Below are 19,011 nucleotides of genomic sequence, written 5' to 3'. Positions count from 1 at the left end.
ATGTTTCAATTCTTCAAACTTGACAACAATGTGGAAGGACAAGCCAAAACAGAATCCTCTTCTTCCATGAGGTCACTTGGCAGAAAACATGGACACCTTTAGGAGTTAATGCAGATGCTTCATTTTTTTCAAACTTGTGAAACAATTTGAGAGAGAAAACTGCCTTTTGTTAGAAACACACTTTCAGAGCTCTCTCTTTTTGGCATAAGTGGCAATTCCAATGATTTGCATAAGTTGATGAGAAAGAAAAAGCATTATTTCCAAAGAATTTTTCTGTTTTCATTTCTCTAACAATGGCTAAAAGCAGTGTTTCCACCAGGTAACTTCTTCAAATATATCCCTCTGTTTCTGATGACTTTTATTTAAAGGTTTGCTTTAAAAGATTTGAATGAAACTGTCCTTTGTCTTATATTTGTAGTAATTTTCCATCATAGGGTTGTTTGATTTAGTTAAACGCACCAATTTTTATCATTAAAAGTAACAAAGAAACGTGCCCCTTTTCAGAAGAACATGACATGCTTCTGCATTGGTGTTTGAAGCTTCATAAACATCGACCACGAAGGGACTCGAACCCTCAACCTTCTGATTCGAAGTCAGACGCCTTATCCATTAGGCCACGCGGTCTCAACTTTGGGTGTGATGTGGCAGCATATCTGGGAAAAAGAAAAAACATAGCATGACAAATTGCAGAAGCGATTCAAATTGTGAAAAAAATTGGAGAAACCTGCCTTTGTCCGAAAGAGGCACCACTTACTGCACACTCTTTCAAGCAGTGACAGCAATTTTAAAAGATGGATTAAGTAACGATGGAAGAAAGGCAAAGCTTTGCAAAACAACATCTTGATTTTCGATTCCCCAGAAATGAGCAGAGCCGAATTTGTCCGCTCAGTCAAATAGAGGAAATCTACTGTTAGAAGGGAATGCAGATGTTTCAATTCTTCAAACTTGACAACAATGTGGAAGGACAAGCCAAAACAGAATCCTCTTCTTCCATGAGGTCACTTGGCAGAAAACATGGACACCTTTAGGAGTTAATGCAGATGCTTCATTTTTTTCAAACTTGTGAAACAATTTGAGAGAGAAAACTGCCTTTTGTTAGAAACACACTTTCAGAGCTCTCTCTTTTTGGCATAAGTGGCAATTCCAATGATTTGCATAAGTTGATGAGAAAGAAAAAGCATGATTTCCAAAGAATTTTTCTGTTTTCATTTCTCTAACAATGGCTAAAAGCAGTGTTTCCACCAGGTAACTTCTTCAAATATATCCCTCTGTTTCTGATGACTTTTATTTAAAGGTTTGCTTTAAAAGATTTGAAGGAAACTGTCCTTTATCTTATATTTGTAGTAATTTTCGATCATAGGGTTGTTTGATTTAGTTAAACGCACCAATTTTTATCATTAAAAGTAACAAATAAACTTGCCCCTTTTCAGAAGAACATGACAGGCTTCTGCATTGGTGTTTGAAGCTTCATAAACATTGACCACAAAGGGACTCGAACCCTCAATCTTCTGATTCGAAGTCAGACGCCTTATCCATTAGGCCACTCAGTCTCAATTTTGGGTGTGTCTGGCAGCGTATCTGGGAAAAAGAAAAAACATAGCATGACAAATTGCAGAAGCGATTCAACTTGTGAAAAAAATTGGAGAAACCTCCCTTTGTCCGAAAGAGGCACCACTTACTGCACACTCTTTCAAGCAGTGACAGCAATTTTAAAAGATAGATTAAGTAACGATGGAAGAAAGGCAAAGCTTTGCAAAACAACATCTTGATTTTCGATTCCCCAGAAATGAGCAGAGCCGAATTTGTCCGCTCAGTCAAATAGAGGAAATCTACTGTTAGAAGGGAATGCAGATGTTTCAATTCTTCAAACTTGACGACAACAACGTGGAAGGACAAGCCAAAACAGAATCCTCCTCTTCCATGAGGTCACTTGGCAGAAAACATGGACACCTTTAGGAGTTAATGCAGATGCTTCATTTTTTTCAAACTTGTGAAACAATTTGAGAGAGAAAACTGCCTTTTGTTAGAAACACACTTTCAGAGCTCTCTCTTTTTGGCATAAGTGGCAATTCCAATGATTTGCATAAGTTGATGAGAAAGAAATAGCATGATTTCCAAAGAATTTTTCTGTTTTCATTTCTCTAACAATGGCTAAAAGCAGTGTTTACACCAGGTAACTTCTTCAAATATATCCCTCTGTTTCTGATGACTTTTTTTTAAAGGTTTGCTTTAAAAGATTTGAAGGAAACTGTCCTTTATCTTATATTTGTAGTAATTTTCCATCATAGGGTTGTTTGATTTAGTTCAGTGGTAGTCAACCTTTTTTTACCTACCGCCCACTAATGCAACTTTTTGGTTGAAAAAATGTCCTTACCGCCCACCAGTTTTCGCGTAAATGCAGAATATTTTTTAGAAAGGAGGGTGTTTTACAAAAAATAAATGTACGTACATTTATCTTTTTATTTCTACTTAATGCAGGTTTATAAGGTTTTTAACTTTATAAAGTTTAATGAGAAAACAATAAAGTAAATTGAAATTACCTTTACTAGTGATTAATGAGATCCTTGAGGTTGATGCTGCGAGACTAAATATTTGATATCTGGTTCGATTTTCGTAAGGAACAAACGAAGGTCTCTTTCAGTGATATTCAGACGACTTCTCTGTTTGCGCATAATATGATTTCTCATATTATCTCTCTATGATTTTTCTTGTGCGTCAGCTCATCTCCTCTCCCTCCTCAATTCCCCTCCCCACCTTTTTTTCCCCTTTTTTCTATTTTTTAACCTTCCTTGTAGCAATGCCCAGTAGGAAGGCTGAGCTAGGTAGCCCACTTACTATATAGTCCACTATAACAGACAGACACACGTACAAGACACACGTACAAGACACACATACAAGACACACATACAAGACACACATACAAGACACACATACAAGACACACATACAGACACACATACAGACACACATACAGACACACATACAGACACACACACGACACACATACAGACACACACACGACACACATACATACACACACACGACACATACATACACACACGACACATACACACACACACACGACAAATACACACACACATACACACACACACACACACGACACATACACGACACATACACATACATACACACACACGACACATACATACACACACACGACACATACATACACACACACAACACATACACACACGACATACATACACACACACAACACATACATACACACGACATACATACACACACACAACACATACATACACACACACACAAATACAGACACATAGATACACAAATACAGACACATAGATACACACACACGACACATACATACACGACACATACAGACACACATGACACATACAGACACACACAACACATACAGACACACACACGACACACATACATACACACATACACACACGACACATACATACACACACGACACATACATACACACACACACACACACATACACACACAAATACAGACACAGATACACACACACGACACATACAGACACACACGACACACACACAGACACACATACATACACATACAGACACACATACACACAAGACACATACATACAGACACACACAAGACACACATACATACACACACACAAGACACACATATATACAGACACACAAGACATACATACAAAGACACACACACACACACACACACATTATATTTAAGTCACCCTCCTGTTTCCTACCTTTTAGATTCAGGAAGGTGACTTTCCCTGGGGTCCAGTGGTGGCTCAGGTGGATGGGAGTCAGAGTTCCCACTCTGACTCCCTGGTCTTCCTCCCGCGCGGCTCTCAGGGTTAGCTGGGAGGAGTGACGTGCGGTCACTTCCTCCCAGCTCTGCGATGTCATCACAGGGGGCCCGGTCGCGCTGTTAAAGCGCCCAGCGCTGACCGGGCCCCCTCACAATCCACATCCATCGGGTGGCCCTGACAGCATGGGCCACCCGATGGACCCCTCAATATGCAGCCCCGGCGGTTTGCCGCCCCTGCCGGAGCCGCAATTTGTCACGGCGGTACCCAGTCGCAGGGGTACCGCCGGCTCGTACCCGCCCGCCCGGTCGTCAGGTCGTCAAAACCTGGAAATCCCTACCGCCCACCTGAAATCCTAAAACGCCCACTAGTGGGCGGTAGGGACCAGGTTGACGACCCATGATTTAGTTAAACGCACCATTTTTTATCATTAAAAGTAACAAATAAACTTGCCCCTTTTCAGAAGAACATGACAGGCTTCTGCATGGTGTTTGAAGCTTCATAAACATCGACCACGAAGGGACTCGAACCCTCAATCTTCTGATTCGAAGTCAGACGCCTTATCCATTAGGCCACGCGGTCTCAATTTTGGGTGTGCGTGGCAGCGTATCTGGGAAAAAGAAAAAACATAGCATGACAAATTGCAGAAGCGATTCAACTTGTGAAAAAAATTGGAGAAACCTCCCTTTGTCCGAAAGAGGCACCACTTACTGCACACTCTTTCAAGCAGTGACAGCAATTTTAAAAGATAGATTAAGTAACGATGGAAGAAAGGCAAAGCTTTGCAAAACAACATCTTGATTTTCGATTCCCCAGAAATGAGCAGAGCCGAATTTGTCTGCTCAGTCAAATAGAGGAAATCTACTGTTAGAAGGGAATGCAGATGTTTCAATTCTTCAAACTTGACAACAATGTGGAAGGACAAGCCAAAACAGAATCCTCTTCTTCCATGAGGTCACTTGGCAGAAAACATGGACACCTTTAGGAGTTAATGCAGATGCTTCATTTTTTTCAAACTTGTGAAACAATTTGAGAGAGAAAACTGCCTTTTGTTAGAAACACACTTTCAGAGCTCTCTCTTTTTGGCATAAGTGGCAATTCCAATGATTTGCATAAGTTGATGAGAAAGAAAAAGCATTATTTCCAAAGAATTTTTCTGTTTTCATTTCTCTAACAATGGCTAAAAGCAGTGTTTCCACCAGGTAACTTCTTCAAATATATCCCTCTGTTTCTGATGACTTTTATTTAAAGGTTTGCTTTAAAAGATTTGAATGAAACTGTCCTTTGTCTTATATTTGTAGTAATTTTCCATCATAGGGTTGTTTGATTTAGTTAAACGCACCAATTTTTATCATTAAAAGTAACAAAGAAACGTGCCCCTTTTCAGAAGAACATGACATGCTTCTGCATTGGTGTTTGAAGCTTCATAAACATCGACCACGAAGGGACTCGAACCCTCAATCTTCTGATTCGAAGTCAGACGCCTTATCCATTAGGCCACGCGGTCTCAACTTTGGGTGTGATGTGGCAGCATATCTGGGAAAAAGAAAAAACATAGCATGACAAATTGCAGAAGCGATTCAAATTGTGAAAAAAATTGGAGAAACCTGCCTTTGTCCGAAAGAGGCACCACTTACTGCACACTCTTTCAAGCAGTGACAGCAATTTTAAAAGATGGATTAAGTAACGATGGAAGAAAGGCAAAGCTTTGCAAAACAACATCTTGATTTTCGATTCCCCAGAAATGAGCAGAGCCGAATTTGTCCGCTCAGTCAAATAGAGGAAATCTACTGTTAGAAGGGAATGCAGATGTTTCAATTCTTCAAACTTGACAACAATGTGGAAGGACAAGCCAAAACAGAATCCTCTTCTTCCATGAGGTCACTTGGCAGAAAACATGGACACCTTTAGGAGTTAATGCAGATGCTTCATTTTTTTCAAACTTGTGAAACAATTTGAGAGAGAAAACTGCCTTTTGTTAGAAACACACTTTCAGAGCTCTCTCTTTTTGGCATAAGTGGCAATTCCAATGATTTGCATAAGTTGATGAGAAAGAAAAAGCATGATTTCCAAAGAATTTTTCTGTTTTCATTTCTCTAACAATGGCTAAAAGCAGTGTTTCCACCAGGTAACTTCTTCAAATATATCCCTCTGTTTCTGATGACTTTTATTTAAAGGTTTGCTTTAAAAGATTTGAAGGAAACTGTCCTTTGTCTTATATTTGTAGTAATTTTCGATCATAGGGTTGTTTGATTTAGTTAAACGCACCAATTTTAATCATTAAAAGTAACAAATAAACTTGCCCCTTTTCAGAAGAACATGACAGGCTTCTGCATTGGTGTTTGAAGCTTCATAAACATTGACCACAAAGGGACTCGAACCCTCAATCTTCTGATTCGAAGTCAGACGCCTTATCCATTAGGCCACTCAGTCTCAATTTTGGGTGTGTCTGGCAGCGTATCTGGGAAAAAGAAAAAACATAGCATGACAAATTGCAGAAGCGATTCAACTTGTGAAAAAAATTGGAGAAACCTCCCTTTGTCCGAAAGAGGCACCACTTACTGCACACTCTTTCAAGCAGTGACAGCAATTTTAAAAGATAGATTAAGTAACGATGGAAGAAAGGCAAAGCTTTGCAAAACAACATCTTGATTTTCGATTCCCCAGAAATGAGCAGAGCCGAATTTGTCTGCTCAGTCAAATAGAGGAAATCTACTGTTAGAAGGGAATGCAGATGTTTCAATTCTTCAAACTTGACAACAATGTGGAAGGACAAGCCAAAACAGAATCCTCTTCTTCCATGAGGTCACTTGGCAGAAAACATGGACACCTTTAGGAGTTAATGCAGATGCTTCATTTTTTTCAAACTTGTGAAACAATTTGAGAGAGAAAACTGCCTTTTGTTAGAAACACACTTTCAGAGCTCTCTCTTTTTGGCATAAGTGGCAATTCCAATGATTTGCATAAGTTGATGAGAAAGAAAAAGCATGATTTCCAAAGAATTTTTCTGTTTTCATTTCTCTAACAATGGCTAAAAGCAGTGTTTCCACCAGGTAACTTCTTCAAATATATCCCTCTGTTTCTGATGACTTTTATTTAAAGGTTTGCTTTAAAAGATTTGAAGGAAACTGTCCTTTATCTTATATTTGTAGTAATTTTCCATCATAGGGTTGTTTGATTTAGTTTAACGCACCAATTTTTATCATTAAAAGTAACAAAGAAACTTGCCCCTTTTCAGAAGAACATGACATGCTTCTGCATTGGTGTTTGAAGCTTCATAAACATCGACCACGAAGGGACTCGAACCCTCAATCTTCTGATTCGAAGTCAGACGCCTTATCCATTAGGCCACGCGGTCTCAATTTTGGGTGTGTGTGGCAGCGTATCTGGGAAAAAGAAAAAACATAGCATGACAAATTGCAGAAGCGATTCAACTTGTGAAAAAAATTGGAGAAACCTCCCTTTGTCCGAAAGAGGCACCACTTACTGCACACTCTTTCAAGCAGTGACAGCAATTTTAAAAGATGGATTAAGTAACGATGGAAGAAAGGCAAAGCTTTGCAAAACAACATCTTGATTTTCGATTCCCCAGAAATGAGCAGAGCCGAATTTGTCCGCTCAGTCAAATAGAGGAAATCTACTGTTAGAAGGGAATGCAGATGTTTCAATTCTTCAAACTTGACGACAACAACGTGGAAGGACAAGCCAAAACAGAATCCTCCTCTTCCATGAGGTCACTTGGCAGAAAACATGGACACCTTTAGGAGTTAATGCAGATGCTTCATTTTTTTCAAACTTGTGAAACAATTTGAGAGAGAAAACTGCCTTTTGTTAGAAACACACTTTCAGAGCTCTCTCTTTTTGGCATAAGTGGCAATTCCAATGATTTGCATAAGTTGATGAGAAAGAAATAGCATGATTTCCAAAGAATTTTTCTGTTTTCATTTCTCTAACAATGGCTAAAAGCAGTGTTTCCACCAAGTAACTTCTTCAAATATATCCCTCTGTTTCTGATGACTTTTTTTTAAAGGTTTGCTTTAAAAGATTTGAAGGAAACTGTCCTTTATCTTATATTTGTAGTAATTTTCCATCATAGGGTTGTTTGATTTAGTTCAGTGGTAGTCAACCTTTTTTTACCTACCGCCCACTAATGCAACTTTTTGGTTGAAAAAATTTCCTTACCGCCCACCAGTTTTCGCGCAAATGCGGAATATTTTTTAGAAAGGAGGGTGTTTTACAAAAAATAAATGTACGTACATTTATCTTTTTATTTCTACTTAATGCAGGTTTATAAGGTTTTTAACTTTATAAAGTTTAATGAGAAAACAATAAAGTAAATTGAAATTACCTTTACTAGTGATTAATGAGATCCTTGAGGTTGATGCTGCGAGACTAAATATTTGATATCTGGTTCGATTTTCGTAAGGAACAAACGAAGGTCTCTTTCAGTGATATTCAGACGACTTCTCTGTTTGCGCATAATATGATTTCTCATATTATCTCTCTATGATTTTTCTTGTGCGTCAGCTCATCTCCTCTCCCTCCTCAATTCCCCTCCCCACCTTTTTTTCCCCTTTTTTCTATTTTTTAACCTTCCTTGTAGCAATGCCCAGTAGGAAGGCTGAGCTAGGTAGCCCACTTACTATATAGTCCACTATAACAGACAGACACACGTACAAGACACACGTACAAGACACACATACAAGACACACATACAAGACACACATACAAGACACACATACAAGACACACATACAGACACACATACAGACACACATACAGACACACATACAGACACACATACAGACACACACACGACACACATACAGACACACACACGACACACATACATACACACACACGACACATACATACACACACGACACATACACACACACACGACAAATACACACACACACACACGACAAATACACACACACATACACACACACACACGACACATACACGACACATACACATACATACACACACACGACACATACATACACACACACGACACATACATACACACACACAACACATACACACACGACATACATACACACACACAACACATACATACACACGACATACATACACACACACAACACATACATACACACACACACACACAAATACAGACACATAGATACACACACACGACACATACATACACGACACATACAGACACACATGACACATACAGACACACACAACACATACAGACACACACACACGACACACATACATACACACATACACACGACACATACATACACACACGACACATACATACACACACACACACACATACACACACAAATACAGACACAGATACACACACACGACACATACAGACACACACGACACACACACAGACACACATACATACACATACAGACACACATACACACAAGACACATACATACAGACACACACAAGACACACATACATACACACACACAAGACACACATATATACAGACACACAAGACATACATACAAAGACACACACACACACACACACACATTATATTTAAGTCACCCTCCTGTTTCCTACCTTTTAGATTCAGGAGGGTGACTTTCCCTGGGGTCCAGTGGTGGCTCAGGTGGATGGGAGTCAGAGTTCCCACTCTGACTCCCTGGTCTTCCTCCCGCGCGGCTCTCAGGGTTAGCTGGGAGGAGTGACGTGCGGTCACTTCCTCCCAGCTCTGCGATGTCATCACAGGGGGCCCGGTCGCGCTGTTAAAGCGCCCAGCGCTGACCGGGCCCCCTCACAATCCACATCCATCGGGTGGCCCTGACAGCATGGGCCACCCGATGGACCCCTCAATATGCAGCCCCGGCGGTTTGCCGCCCCTGCCGGAGCCGCAATTTGTCACGGCGGTACCCAGTCGCAGGGGTACCGCCGGCTCGCACCCGCCCGCCCGGTCGTCAGGTCGTCAAAACCTGGAAATCCCTACCGCCCACCTGAAATCCTAAAACGCCCACTAGTGGGCGGTAGGGACCAGGTTGACGACCCATGATTTAGTTAAACGCACCATTTTTTATCATTAAAAGTAACAAATAAACTTGCCCCTTTTCAGAAGAACATGACAGGCTTCTGCATGGTGTTTGAAGCTTCATAAACATCGACCACGAAGGGATTCAAACCCTCAATCTTCTGATTCGAAGTCAGACGCCTTATCCATTAGGCCACGCGGTCTCAATTTTGGGTGTGTGTGGCAGCGTATCTGGGAAAAAGAAAAAACATAGCATGACAAATTGCAGAAGCGATTCAACTTGTGAAAAAAATTGGAGAAACCACCCTTTGTCAGAAAGAGGCACCACTTACTGCACACTCTTTCAAGCAGTGACAGCAATTTTAAAAGATAGATTAAGTAACGATGGAAGAAAGGCAAAGCTTTGCAAAACAACATCTTGATTTTCGATTCCCCAGAAATGAGCAGAGCCGAATTTGTCTGCTCAGTCAAATAGAGGAAATCTACTGTTAGAAGGGAATGCAGATGTTTCAATTCTTCAAACTTGACAACAATGTGGAAGGACAAGCCAAAACAGAATCCTCTTCTTCCATGAGGTCACTTGGCAGAAAACATGGACACCTTTAGGAGTTAATGCAGATGCTTCATTTTTTTTCAAACTTGTGAAACAATTTGAGAGAGAAAACTGCCTTTTGTTAGAAACACACTTTCAGAGCTCTCTCTTTTTGGCATAAGTGGCAATTCCAATGATTTGCATAAGTTGATGAGAAAGAAAAAGCATGATTTCCAAAGAATTTTTCTGTTTTCATTTCTCTAACAATGGCTAAAAGCAGTGTTTCCACCAGGTAACTTCTTCAAATATATCCCTCTGTTTCTGATGACTTTTATTTAAAGGTTTGCTTTAAAAGATTTGAAGGAAACTGTCCTTTGTCTTATATTTGTAGTAATTTTCCATCATAGGGTTGTTTGATTTAGTTAAACGCACCAATTTTTATCATTAAAAGTAACAAAGAAACGTGCCCCTATTCAGAAGAACATGACATGCTTCTGCATTGGTGTTTGAAGCTTCATAAACATCGACCACGAAGGGACTCGAACCCTCAATCTTCTGATTCGAAGTCAGACGCCTTATCCATTAGGCCACGCGGTCTCAACTTTGGGTGTGATGTGGCAGCATATCTGGGAAAAAGAAAAAACATAGCATGACAAATTGCAGAAGCGATTCAAATTGTGAAAAAAATTGGAGAAACCTGCCTTTGTCCGAAAGAGGCACCACTTACTGCACACTCTTTCAAGCAGTGACAGCAATTTTAAAAGATGGATTAAGTAACGATGGAAGAAAGGCAAAGCTTTGCAAAACAACATCTTGATTTTCGATTCCCCAGAAATGAGCAGAGCCGAATTTGTCCGCTCAGTCAAATAGAGGAAATCTACTGTTAGAAGGGAATGCAGATGTTTCAATTCTTCAAACTTGACAACAATGTGGAAGGACAAGCCAAAACAGAATCCTCTTCTTCCATGAGGTCACTTGGCAGAAAACATGGACACCTTTAGGAGTTAATGCAGATATTTCATTTTTTTCAAACTTGTGAAACAATTTGAGAGAGAAAACTGCCTTTTGTTAGAAACACACTTTCAGAGCTCTCTCTTTTTGGCATAAGTGGCAATTCCAATGATTTGCATAAGTTGATGAGAAAGAAAAAGCATGATTTCCAAAGAATTTTTCTGTTTTCATTTCTCTAACAATGGCTAAAAGCAGTGTTTCCACCAGGTAACTTCTTCAAATATATCCCTCTGTTTCTGATGACTTTTATTTAAAGGTTTGCTTTAAAATATTTGAAGGAAACTGTCCTTTGTCTTATATTTGTAGTAATTTTCCATCATAGGGTTGTTTGATTTAGTTAAACGCACCAATTTTTATCATTAAAAGTAACAAATAAACTTGCCCCTTTTCAGAAGAACATGACAGGCTTCTGCATTGGTGTTTGAAGCTTCATAAACATTGACCACAAAGGGACTCGAACCCTCAATCTTCTGATTCGAAGTCAGACGCCTTATCCATTAGGCCACGCAGTCTCAATTTTGGGTGTGTATGGCAGCGTATCTGGGAAAAAGAAAAAACATAGCATGACAAATTGCAGAAGCGATTCAACTTGTGAAAAAAATTGGAGAAACCTCCCTTTGTCCGAAAGAGGCACCACTTACTGCACACTCTTTCAAGCAGTGACAGCAATTTTAAAAGATAGATTAAGTAACGATGGAAGAAAGGCAAAGCTTTGCAAAACAACATCTTGATTTTCGATTCCCCAGAAATGAGCAGAGCCGAATTTGTCTGCTCAGTCAAATAGAGGAAATCTACTGTTAGAAGGGAATGCAGATGTTTCAATTCTTCAAACTTGACAACAATGTGGAAGGACAAGCCAAAACAGAATCCTCTTCTTCCATGAGGTCACTTGGCAGAAAACATGGACACCTTTAGGAGTTAATGCAGATACTTCATTTTTTTCAAACTTGTGAAACAATTTGAGAGAGAAAACTGCCTTTTGTTTGAAACATACTTTCAGAGCTCTCTCTTTTTGGCATAAGTGGCAATTCCAATGATTTGCATAAGTTGATGAGAAAGAAATAGCATGATTTCCAAAGAATTTTTCTGTTTTCATTTCTCTAACAATGGCTAAAAGCAGTGTTTCCACCAGGTAACTTCTTCAAATATATCCCTCTGTTTCTGATGACTTTTATTTAAAGGTTTGCTTTAAAAGATTTGAAGGAAACTGTCCTTTATCTTATAATTGTAGTAATTTTCCATCATAGGGTTGTTTGATTTAGTTAAACGCACCAATTTTTATCATTAAAAGTAACAAAGAAACTTGCCCCTTTTCAGAAGAACATGACATGCTTCTGCATTGGTGTTTGAAGCTTCATAAACATCGACCACGAAGGGACTCGAACCCTCAATCTTCTGATTCGAAGTCAGACGCCTTATCCATTAGGCCACGCGGTCTCAATTTTGTGTGTGATGTGGCAGCATATCTGGGAAAAAGAAAAAACATAGCATGACAAATTGCAGAAGCGATTCAAATTGTGAAAAAAAATGGAGAAACCTGCGTTTGTCCGAAAGAGGCACCACTTACTGCACACTCTTTCAAGCAGTGACAGCAATTTTAAAAGATGGATTAAGTAACGATGGAAGAAAGGCAAAGCTTTGCAAAACAACATCTTGATTTTCGATTCCCCAGAAATGAGCAGAGCCGAATTTGTCCGCTCAGTCAAATAGAGGAAATCTACTGTTAGAAGGGAATGCAGATGTTTCAATTCTTCAAACTTGACGACAACAACGTGGAAGGACAAGCCAAAACAGAATCCTCCTCTTCCATGAGGTCACTTGGCAGAAAACATGGACACCTTTAGGAGTTAATGCAGATGCTTCATTTTTTTCAAACTTGTGAAACAATTTGAGAGAGAAAACTGCCTTTTGTTAGAAACATACTTTCAGAGCTCTCTCTTTTTGGCATAAGTGGCAATTCCAATGATTTGCATAAGTTGATGAGAAAGAAATAGCATGATTTCCAAAGAATTTTTCTGTTTTCATTTCTCTAACAATGGCTAAAAGCAGTGTTTCCACCAGGTAACTTCTTCAAATATATCCCTCTGTTTCTGATTACTTTTATTTAAAGGTTTGCTTTAAAAGATTTGAAGGAAACTGTCCTTTATCTTATATTTGTAGTAATTTTCCATCATAGGGTTGTTTGATTTAGTTAAACGCACCAATTTTTATCATTAAAAGTAACAAATAAACTTGCCCCTTTTCAGAAGAACATGACAGGCTTCTTCATTGGTGTTTGAAGCTTCATAAACATCGACCACGAAGGGACTCGAACCCTCAATCTTCTGATTCGAAGTCAGACGCCTTATCCATTAGGCCACGCGGTCTCAATTTTGGGTGTGATGTGGCAGCGTATCTGGGAAAAAGAAAAAACATAGCATGACAAATTGCAGAAGCGATTCAACTTGTGAAAAAAATTGGAGAAACCTGCCTTTGTCCGAAAGAGGCACCACTTACTGCACACTCTTTCAAGCAGTGACAGCAATTTTAAAAGATGGATTAAGTAATGATGGAAGAAAGGCAAAGCTTTGCAAAACAACATCTTGATTTTCGATTCCCCAGAAATGAGCAGAGCCGAATTTGTCCCCTCAGTCAAATAGAGGAAATCTACTGTTAGAAGGGAATGCAGATGTTTCAATTCTTCAAACTTGACAACAACGTGGAAGGACAAGCCAAAACAGAATCCTCCTCTTCCATGAGGTCACTTGGCAGAAAACATGGACACCTTTAGGAGGTAATGCAGATGCTTCATTTTTTTCAAACTTGTGAAACAATTTGAGAGAGAAAACTGCCTTTTGTTAGAAACACACTTTCAGAGCTCTCTCTTTTTGGCATAAGTGGCAATTCCAATGATTTGCATAAGTTGATGAGAAAGAAATAGCATGATTTCCAAAGAATTTTTCTGTTTTCATTTCTCTAACAATGGCTAAAAGCAGTGTTTCCACCAGGTAAATTCTTCCAATATATTCCTCTGTTTCTGATGACTTTTATTTAAAGGTTTGCTTTAAAAGATTTGAAGGAAACTGTCCTTTATCTTATATTTGTAGTAATTTTCCATCATAGGGTTGTTTGATTTAGTTTAACGCACCAATTTTTATCATTAAAAGTAACAAAGAAACTTGCCCCTTTTCAGAAGAACATGACATGCTTCTGCATTGGTGTTTGAAGCTTCATAAACATCGACCACGAAGGGACTCGAACCCTCAATCTTCTGATTCGAAGTCAGACGCCTTATCCATTAGGCCACGCGGTCTCAATTTTGGGTGTGTGTGGCAGCGTATCTGGGAAAAAGAAAAAAACATAGCATGACAAATTGCAGAAGCGATTCAACTTGTGAAAAAAATTGGAGAAACCTCCCTTTGTCCGAAAGAGGCACCACTTACTGCACACTCTTTCAAGCAGTGACAGCAATTTTAAAAGATGGATTAAGTAACGATGGAAGAAAGGCAAAGCTTTGCAAAACAACATCTTGATTTTCGATTCCCCAGAAATGAGCAGAGCCGAATTTGTCCGCTCAGTCAAATAGAGGAAATCTACTGTTAGAAGGGAATGCAGATGTTTCAATTCTTCAAACTTGACGACAACAACGTGGAAGGACAAGCCAAAACAGAATCCTCCTCTTCCATGAGGTCACTTGGCAGAAAACATGGACACCTTTAGGAGTTAATGCAGATGCTTCATTTTTTTCAAACTTGTGAAACAATTTGAGAGAGAAAACTGCCTTTTGTTAGAAACATACTTTCAGAGCTCTCTCTTTTTGGCATAAGTGGCAATTCCAATGATTTGCATAAGTTGATGAGAAAGAAATAGCATGATTTCCAAAGAATTTTTCTGTTTTCATTTCTCTAACAATGGCTAAAAGCAGTGTTTCCACCAGGTAACTTCTTCAAATATATCCCTCTGTTTCTGATTACTTTTATTTAAAGGTTTGCTTTAAAAGATTTGAAGGAAACTGTCCTTTATCTTATATTTGTAGTAATTTTCCATCATAGGGTTGTTTGATTTAGTTAAACGCACCAATTTTTATCATTAAAAGTAACAAATAAACTTGCCCCTTTTCAGAAGAACATGACAGGCTTCTTCATTGGTGTTTGAAGCTTCATAAACATCGACCACGAAGGGACTCGAACCCTCAATCTTCTGATTCGAAGTCAGACGCCTTATCCATTAGGCCACGCGGTCTCAATTTTGGGTGTGATGTGGCAGCGTATCTGGGAAAAAGAAAAAACATAGCATGACAAATTGCAGAAGCGATTCAACTTGTGAAAAAAATTGGAGAAACCTGCCTTTGTCCGAAAGAGGCACCACTTACTGCACACTCTTTCAAGCAGTGACAGCAATTTTAAAAGATGGATTAAGTAATGATGGAAGAAAGGCAAAGCTTTGCAAAACAACATCTTGATTTTCGATTCCCCAGAAATGAGCAGAGCCGAATTTGTCCCCTCAGTCAAATAGAGGAAATCTACTGTTAGAAGGGAATGCAGATGTTTCAATTCTTCAAACTTGACAACAACGTGGAAGGACAAGCCAAAACAGAATCCTCCTCTTCCATGAGGTCACTTGGCAGAAAACATGGACACCTTTAGGAGGTAATGCAGATGCTTCATTTTTTTCAAACTTGTGAAACAATTTGAGAGAGAAAACTGCCTTTTGTTAGAAACACACTTTCAGAGCTCTCTCTTTTTGGCATAAGTGGCAATTCCAATGATTTGCATAAGTTGATGAGAAGGAAATAGCATGATTTCCAAAGAATTTTTCTGTTTTCATTTCTCTAACAATGGCTAAAAGCAGTGTTTCCACCAGGTAAATTCTTCCAATATATTCCTCTGTTTCTGATGACTTTTATTTAAAGGTTTGCTTTAAAAGATTTGAAGGAAACTGTCCTTTATCTTATATTTGTAGTAATTTTCCATCATAGGGTTGTTTGATTTAGTTTAACGCACCAATTTTTATCATTAAAAGTAACAAATAAACTTGCCCCTTTTCAGAAGAACATGACATGCTTCTGCATTGGTGTTTGAAGCTTCATAAACATCGACCACGAAGGGACTCGAACCCTCAATCTTCTGATTCGAAGTCAGACGCCTTATCCATTAGGCCACGCGGTCTCAATTTTGGGTGTGTGTGGCAGCGTATCTGGGAAAAAGAAAAAAACATAGCATGACAAATTGCAGAAGCGATTCAACTTGTGAAAAAAATTGGAGAAACCTCCCTTTGTCCGAAAGAGGCACCACTTACTGCACACTCTTTCAAGCAGTGACAGCAATTTTAAAAGATGGATTAAGTAACGATGGAAGAAAGGCAAAGCTTTGCAAAACAACATCTTGATTTTCGATTCCCCAGAAATGAGCAGAGCCGAATTTGTCCGCTCAGTCAAATAGAGGAAATCTACTGTTAGAAGGGAATGCAGATGTTTCAATTCTTCAAACTTGACGACAACAACGTGGAAGGACAAGCCAAAACAGAATCCTCCTCTTCCATGAGGTCACTTTGCAGAAAACATGGACACCTTTAGGAGTTAATGCAGATGCTTCATTTTTTTCAAACTTGTGAAACAATTTGAGAGAGAAAACTGCCTTTTGTTAGAAACACACTTTCAGAGCTCTCTCTTTTTGGCATAAGTGGCAATTCCAATGATTTGCATAAGTTGATGAGAAAGAAATAGCATGATTTCCAAAGAATTTTTCTGTTTTCATTTCTCTAACAATGGCTAAAAGCAGTGTTTCCACCAAGTAACTTCTTCAAATATATCCCTCTGTTTCTGATGACTTTTTTTTAAAGGTTTGCTTTAAAAGATTTGAAGGAAATTGTCCTTTATCTTATATTTGTAGTAATTTTCCATCATAGGGTTGTTTGATTTAGTTAAACGCACCAATTTTTATCATTAAAAGTAACAAATAAACTTGCCCCTTTTCAGAAGAACATGACAGGCTTCTGCATTGGTGTTTGAAGCTTCATAAACATCGACCACGAAGGGACTCGAACCCTCAATCTTCTGATTTGAAGTCAGACGCCTTATCCATTAGGCCACGCGGTCTCAATTTTGGGTGTGTATGGCAGCGTATCTAGGAAAAAGAAAAAACATAGCATGACAAATTGCAGAAGCGATTCAACTTGTGAAAAAAATTGGAGAAACCTCCCTTTGTCCGAAAGAGGCACCACTTACTGCACACTCTTTCAAGCAGTGACAGCAATTTTAAAAGATGGATTAAGTAACGATGGAAGAAAGGCAAAGCTTTGCAAAACAACATATTGATTTTCGATTCCCCAGAAATGAGCAGAGCCGAATTTGTCCGCTCAGTCAAATAGAGGAAATCTACTGTTAGAAGGGAATGCAGATGTTTCAATTCTTCAAACTTGACGACAACAACGTGGAAGGACAAGCCAAAACAGAATCCTCCTCTTCCATGAGGTCACTTGGCAGAAAACATGGACACCTTTAGGAGTTAATGCAGATGCTTTATTTTTTTCAAACTTGTGAAACAATTTGAGAGAGAAAACTGCCTTTTGTTAGAAACACACTTTCAGAGCTCTCTCTTTTTGGCATAAGTGGCAATTCCAATGATTTGCATAAGTTGATGAGAAAGAAATAGCATGATTTCCAAAGAATTTTTCTGTTTTCATTTCTCTAACAATGGCTAAAAGCAGTGTTTACACCAGGTAACTTCTTCAAATATATCCCTCTGTTTCTGATGACTTTTTTTTAAAGGTTTGCTTTAAAAGATTTGAAGGAAACTGTCCTTTATCTTATATTTGTAGTAATTTTCCATCATAGGGTTGTTTGATTTAGTTCAGTGGTAGTCAACCTTTTTTTACCTACCGCCCACTAATGCAACTTTTTGGTTGAAAAAATTTCCTTACCGCCCACCAGTTTTCGCGCAAATGCGGAATATTTTTTAGAAAGGAGGGTGTTTTACAAAAAATAAATGTACGTACATTTATCTTTTTATTTCTACTTAATGCAGGTTTATAAGGTTTTTAACTTTATAAAGTTTAATGAGAAAACAATAAAGTAAATTGAAATTACCTTTACTAGTGATTAATGAGATCCTTGAGGTTGATGCTGCGAGACTAAATATTTGATATCTGGTTCGATTTTCGTAAGGAACAAACGAAGGTCTCTTTCAGTGATATTCAGACGACTTCTCTGTTTGCGCATAATATGATTTCTCATATTATCTCTCTATGATTTTTCTTGTGCGTCAGCTCATCTCCTCTCCCTCCTCAATTCCCCTCCCCACCTTTTTTTCCCCTTTTTTCTATTTTTTAACCTTCCTTGTAGCAATGCCCAGTAGGAAGGCTGAGCTAGGTAGCCCACTTACTATATAGTCCACTATAACAGACAGACACACGTACAAGACACACGTACAAGACACACATACAAGACACACATACAAGACACACATACAAGACACACATACAAGACACACATACAGACACACATACAGACACACATACAGACACACATACAGACACACATACAGACACACACACGACACACATACAGACACACACACGACACACATACATACACACACACGACACATACATACACACACGACACATACACACACACACACACGACAAATACACACACACATACACACACACACACGACACATACA

At 38.9% G+C, this 19,011-nt stretch overlaps 12 non-coding genes across 12 annotated transcripts; all 12 read right to left on the bottom strand.

The window, feature by feature from the left end:
• Positions 1–551: 551 nt before the first annotated feature.
• TRNAR-UCG (transfer RNA arginine (anticodon UCG)) lies at positions 552–624 on the bottom strand. The gene has a single exon. It is a non-coding gene; the product is annotated as a tRNA-Arg (tRNA).
• A 3,689-nt stretch (positions 625–4,313) lies between these two features.
• TRNAR-UCG (transfer RNA arginine (anticodon UCG)) lies at positions 4,314–4,386 on the bottom strand. Its single transcript has one exon. It is a non-coding gene; the product is annotated as a tRNA-Arg (tRNA).
• Positions 4,387–5,238: 852 nt separating this feature from the next.
• On the bottom strand, positions 5,239–5,311 carry TRNAR-UCG (transfer RNA arginine (anticodon UCG)). Its single transcript has one exon. It is a non-coding gene; the product is annotated as a tRNA-Arg (tRNA).
• A 1,778-nt stretch (positions 5,312–7,089) lies between these two features.
• On the bottom strand, positions 7,090–7,162 carry TRNAR-UCG (transfer RNA arginine (anticodon UCG)). The gene has a single exon. It is a non-coding gene; the product is annotated as a tRNA-Arg (tRNA).
• Positions 7,163–9,934: 2,772 nt separating this feature from the next.
• Positions 9,935–10,007, bottom strand: TRNAR-UCG (transfer RNA arginine (anticodon UCG)). The gene has a single exon. It is a non-coding gene; the product is annotated as a tRNA-Arg (tRNA).
• Positions 10,008–10,860: 853 nt separating this feature from the next.
• On the bottom strand, positions 10,861–10,933 carry TRNAR-UCG (transfer RNA arginine (anticodon UCG)). Its single transcript has one exon. It is a non-coding gene; the product is annotated as a tRNA-Arg (tRNA).
• An 853-nt stretch (positions 10,934–11,786) lies between these two features.
• TRNAR-UCG (transfer RNA arginine (anticodon UCG)) lies at positions 11,787–11,859 on the bottom strand. Its single transcript has one exon. It is a non-coding gene; the product is annotated as a tRNA-Arg (tRNA).
• An 852-nt stretch (positions 11,860–12,711) lies between these two features.
• Positions 12,712–12,784, bottom strand: TRNAR-UCG (transfer RNA arginine (anticodon UCG)). The gene has a single exon. It is a non-coding gene; the product is annotated as a tRNA-Arg (tRNA).
• Positions 12,785–13,640: 856 nt separating this feature from the next.
• Positions 13,641–13,713, bottom strand: TRNAR-UCG (transfer RNA arginine (anticodon UCG)). Its single transcript has one exon. It is a non-coding gene; the product is annotated as a tRNA-Arg (tRNA).
• Positions 13,714–14,566: 853 nt separating this feature from the next.
• Positions 14,567–14,639, bottom strand: TRNAR-UCG (transfer RNA arginine (anticodon UCG)). Its single transcript has one exon. It is a non-coding gene; the product is annotated as a tRNA-Arg (tRNA).
• An 856-nt stretch (positions 14,640–15,495) lies between these two features.
• TRNAR-UCG (transfer RNA arginine (anticodon UCG)) lies at positions 15,496–15,568 on the bottom strand. The gene has a single exon. It is a non-coding gene; the product is annotated as a tRNA-Arg (tRNA).
• An 853-nt stretch (positions 15,569–16,421) lies between these two features.
• On the bottom strand, positions 16,422–16,494 carry TRNAR-UCG (transfer RNA arginine (anticodon UCG)). The gene has a single exon. It is a non-coding gene; the product is annotated as a tRNA-Arg (tRNA).
• Positions 16,495–19,011: the final 2,517 nt, after the last annotated feature.

This window comes from Pelobates fuscus, chromosome 9 (genome assembly GCF_036172605.1).
Source record: "Pelobates fuscus isolate aPelFus1 chromosome 9, aPelFus1.pri, whole genome shotgun sequence".
Lineage (NCBI taxonomy): Eukaryota > Metazoa > Chordata > Amphibia > Anura > Pelobatidae > Pelobates > Pelobates fuscus.
Note: the sequence above shows the minus strand (reverse complement) of the source record. Positions and strands in the feature narration are given on the sequence as shown.